Genomic DNA, 5000 nt, shown 5'->3' with positions numbered 1-5000 from the left:
ACACAGATACAACAACCAAGCACCAGCATGGACCAACGTCCGGTGCATCCTATCCGCCACAGTACACCAACTACGCTATGATAACCAGACCGGGAGGTCCAATCATAAAACAGAATACCCCACTCGTCCGACAACCACAATTGCTCAGAGAAGCCACCAACACCCACACATGTCCTACACAGGGGTGCACCCAACATCACCACACTGCCTCGTCTTACAGCACAAACACACTGGCAGGAATGAAACACACAGGTCTGCCGCAACCACAGACACGGCTCGCCCCCTCTCACTAGCGAAAAGCGCATCCCGACGTGACATAACTCCTTTGACACACTGACGCTGCCTCGGGCATCCACGTCCTACGGTCGATATCAACGAACCTCACCCCCCCCCCCCACAACACGCCATCCCATACCACATTGTGTACCGTACCCAAACCTAACGTGTACTGTACTACAACGCAATGTGTACCATAACACAACCCAGTTTGTACCTTAACCTAACCTATGTCACCTTAACCTAACCTATGTCACCTTAACCTAACCTATGTCACCTTAACCTAACCTATGTCACCTTAACCTAACCTATGTCACCTTAACCTAACCTATGTCACCTTAACCTAACCTATGTCACCTTAACCTAACCTATGTCACCTTAACCTAACCTATGTCACCTTAACCTAACCCATCTTGCACCTTAACCTAACCCATCTTGCACCTTAACCTAACCCATCTTGCACCTTAACCTAACCCATCTTGCACCTTAACCTAACCCATCTTGCACCTTAACCTAACCCATCTTGCACCCTAACCTATGTCACCTTAACCTAACCCATCTTGCACCTTAACCTAACCCATCTTGCACCCTAACCTATGTTGCACCTTAACCTAACCTGTGTTGCACCTTAACCTACCTCAATTTGCACCGCAATGTAACTCAATTTGCACCGCAATGTAACGCAATTTGCACCGCAATGTAACGCAATTTGCACCGCAATGTAACGCAATTTGCACCGCAATGTAATGCAATTTGCACCGCAATGTAATGCAATTTGCACCGCAATGTAATGCAATTTGCACCGCAATGTAATGCAATTTGCACCGCAATGTAATGCAATTTGCACCGCAATGTAATGCAATTTGCACCGCAATGTAATGCAATTTGCACCGCAATGTAATGCAATTTGCACCGCAATGTAATGCAATTTGCACCGCAATGTAATGCAATTTGCACCGCAATGTAATGCAATTTGCACCGCAATGTAATGCAATTTGCACCGCAATGTAATGCAATTTGCACCGCAATGTAATGCAATTTGCACCGCAATCTACCCCCAAGTTGTGCCTTAACCTAACCCACGGTGTGCCTTAACCTAACCCACGGTGTGCCTTAACCTAACCCACGTTGTGCCTTAACCTAACCCACGTTGTGCCTTAACCTAACCCACGTTGTGCCTTAACCTAACCCACGTTGTGCCTTAACCTAACCCACGTTGTGCCTTAACCTAACCCACGTTGTGCCTTAACCTAACCCACGTTGTGCCTTAACCTAACCCACGTTGTGCCTTAACCTAACCCACGTTGTGCCTTAACCTAACCCACGTTGTGCCTTAACCTAACCCACGTTGTGCCTTAACCTAACCCACGTTGTGCCTTAACCTAACCCACGTTGTGCCTTAACCTAACCCACGTTGTGCCTTAACCTAACCCACGTTGTGCCTTAACCTAACCCACGTTGTGCCTTAACCTAACCCACGTTGTGCCTTAACCTAACCCACGTTGTGCCTTAACCTAACCCACGTTGTGCCTTAACCTAACCCACGTTGTGCCTTAACCTAACCCACGTTGTGCCTTACCCTGCTCTGTAATTGGCATATGACACGTTACATTAATGTATTGTTGTCCAACCGCAACCCGCTCAGAATTTTGTGTACACAGCTACGTGTCATCTCCCCATAACAGCTGCATTGCAGTGTGGTACGCCATAGAGACGTGTGGGAGTAATGGACGCAGTGGATGGCGATCAGCATGAGCCGTCTGTTCATGTAGTGGCGCGTGTATGCAGACGTAGTAGTCTCTTCTCACACAATGTGATAGCACGGTGCCCCGCGTTCCACATCTGCGACATGCTACAGAGGCCGGTTGACAGTTGGTCGCGCAATGGACATCGCATACGTACGGGGGCACCTTCCACGTGCCCTCTAGTCGGGCACATTTTGTTGCGTGGATGTGAGCGGATGTAGTGTGTCTTGACACCTGACAGGCAGGCATGCAATAATAGTTGACTTTGCAAACGGGGATGGACGTGTACGTTTACTGGTGACGTTACGCACATGAACAACTGGTAACCCGTTGTGGTGCGGTTGTCCTTGCTGGAGGTACATCTGTGAGGGCAACGATCGGTACAGCTACGAAGCGGTCCCCACCATACCAACGAACGTGAATGTGAATCTGGGTGTGAAGCGATACGCGGCTGTGGGTGGGTGGGACTGTCCCCGGCCGGTGAGGGGGGGCCGCCCGGCGTGCTGGCCGCGCGGTGCGTGGGCGCACGCGCTACAGCCGGCTGGTGGGGGCGCCCAGTGGCAGGCGCGCCGGCCGACGGACGCGGCAGGCGGCGCACCTGCGCGCCGGGGCACCCTGCGCGCGGCGCCGTGCAGCCAAAGTGGGTCCTCGCCGGCCCGGTGCGAAGCGCGGTGGACATCTGCAGTGTGCTGGTCCGATTGAGGACTGTGTGCGTTGAGGATGCGCCGCCGCCCGGCACTCGGCGCCGCGACGCCGTCTGCTGCTCGGTCGCCCCAGCGGTTCTCGCTGGTGGTTTGTATCGCAGTTGTGCAGACGTGTTGGCACGTGCGCTGTGCTGGGAGAGTTCGCTTCGGCACCCACGTGGGGCCTTTGCCCTTCTGTGGCGCTGGCGTTGGAGCTGCCGGTCACCGTAGGTGGCGCGTGTTGTCTCCCGCCGGCAATGCCACGACAGCACGCTCCCGGGCCTCTGTCGGCAGCGGCAAGCTCAGTTGGGAGCACGGGTGGTCGCACCTAAAGCGTCTACTCGCCTAACTCCGGGCGATTGCGCCTCTCTCGAACCCGACCAAGTACTTAGGACGGCGCTGCGCGCCGCCGGGACCTGAGAGGGTTTCGAGGTGTATTGTGCAGGGGAGCTCAGCCTCCTCCTGTTTGCAGAATAATTGAGCGGACGCTTGCGTGTTCGCGCGGGCCCCTGGGACACACTCCCGGGCGGCCGGCTGCTCAGCTCTAGTTGACGCAGCTCCCTGGTTGATCCTGCCAGTAGTCATATGCTTGTCTCAAAGATTAAGCCATGCATGTCTCAGTACAAGCCGCATTAAGGTGAAACCGCGAATGGCTCATTAAATCAGTTATGGTTCCTTAGATCGTACCCACGTTACTTGGATAACTGTGGTAATTCTAGAGCTAATACATGCAAACAGAGTCCCGACCAGAGATGGAAGGGACGCTTTTATTAGATCAAAACCAATCGGTCGGCTCGTCCGGTCCGTTTGCCTTGGTGACTCTGAATAACTTTGGGCTGATCGCACGGTCCTCGTACCGGCGACGCATCTTTCAAATGTCTGCCTTATCAACTGTCGATGGTAGGTTCTGCGCCTACCATGGTTGTAACGGGTAACGGGGAATCAGGGTTCGATTCCGGAGAGGGAGCCTGAGAAACGGCTACCACATCCAAGGAAGGCAGCAGGCGCGCAAATTACCCACTCCCGGCACGGGGAGGTAGTGACGAAAAATAACGATACGGGACTCATCCGAGGCCCCGTAATCGGAATGAGTACACTTTAAATCCTTTAACGAGTATCTATTGGAGGGCAAGTCTGGTGCCAGCAGCCGCGGTAGTTCCAGCTCCAATAGCGTATATTAAAGTTGTTGCGGTTAAAAAGCTCGTAGTTGGATTTGTGTCCCACGCTGTTGGTTCACCGCCCGTCGGTGTTTAACTGGCATGTATCGTGGGACGTCCTGCCGGTGGGGCGAGCCGAAGGCGTGCGACCGCCTCGTGCGTGTTCGTGCGTCCCGAGGCGGACCCCGTTGAAATCCTACCAAGGTGCTCTTTATTGAGTGTCTGGGTGGGCCGGCACGTTTACTTTGAACAAATTAGAGTGCTTAAAGCAGGCAAGCCCGCCTGAATACTGTGTGCATGGAATAATGGAATAGGACCTCGGTTCTATTTTGTTGGTTTTCGGAACCCGAGGTAATGATTAATAGGGACAGGCGGGGGCATTCGTATTGCGACGTTAGAGGTGAAATTCTTGGATCGTCGCAAGACGAACAGAAGCGAAAGCATTTGCCAAGTATGTTTTCATTAATCAAGAACGAAAGTTAGAGGTTCGAAGGCGATCAGATACCGCCCTAGTTCTAACCATAAACGATGCCAGCCAGCGATCCGCCGCAGTTCCTCCGATGACTCGGCGGGCAGCCTCCGGGAAACCAAAGCTTTTGGGTTCCGGGGGAAGTATGGTTGCAAAGCTGAAACTTAAAGGAATTGACGGAAGGGCACCACCAGGAGTGGAGCCTGCGGCTTAATTTGACTCAACACGGGAAACCTCACCAGGCCCGGACACCGGAAGGATTGACAGATTGATAGCTCTTTCTTGATTCGGTGGGTGGTGGTGCATGGCCGTTCTTAGTTGGTGGAGCGATTTGTCTGGTTAATTCCGATAACGAACGAGACTCTAGCCTGCTAACTAGTCGCGTGACATCCTTCGTGCTGTCAGCGATTACTTTTCTTCTTAGAGGGACAGGCGGCTTCTAGCCGCACGAGATTGAGCAATAACAGGTCTGTGATGCCCTTAGATGTTCTGGGCCGCACGCGCGCTACACTGAAGGAATCAGCGTGTCTTCCTAGGCCGAAAGGTCGGGGTAACCCGCTGAACCTCCTTCGTGCTAGGGATTGGGGCTTGCAATTGTTCCCCATGAACGAGGAATTCCCAGTAAGCGCGAGTCATAAGCTCGCGTTGATTACGTCCCTGCCCTTTGTAC

The 5000-nt window shown here is 53.2% G+C and overlaps 1 non-coding gene across 1 annotated transcript in view; it reads left to right on the top strand.

The window, feature by feature from the left end:
• The first annotated feature begins 3262 nt into the window (after positions 1 to 3262).
• The window catches only part of LOC126093600 (small subunit ribosomal RNA), a 1909-nt gene continuing 171 nt past the window's right edge, over positions 3263 to 5000 (top strand). Inside the window, exon 1 of the ribosomal RNA XR_007521730.1 lies at positions 3263 to 5000. This exon is cut by the window's right edge and continues 171 nt beyond it. This is a non-coding gene — a ribosomal RNA (small subunit ribosomal RNA).

This window comes from Schistocerca cancellata, chromosome 7, assembly GCF_023864275.1.
Source record: "Schistocerca cancellata isolate TAMUIC-IGC-003103 chromosome 7, iqSchCanc2.1, whole genome shotgun sequence".
Taxonomy (NCBI): domain Eukaryota; kingdom Metazoa; phylum Arthropoda; class Insecta; order Orthoptera; family Acrididae; genus Schistocerca; species Schistocerca cancellata.
This window is presented reverse-complemented; position numbering and strand designations above follow the sequence as displayed.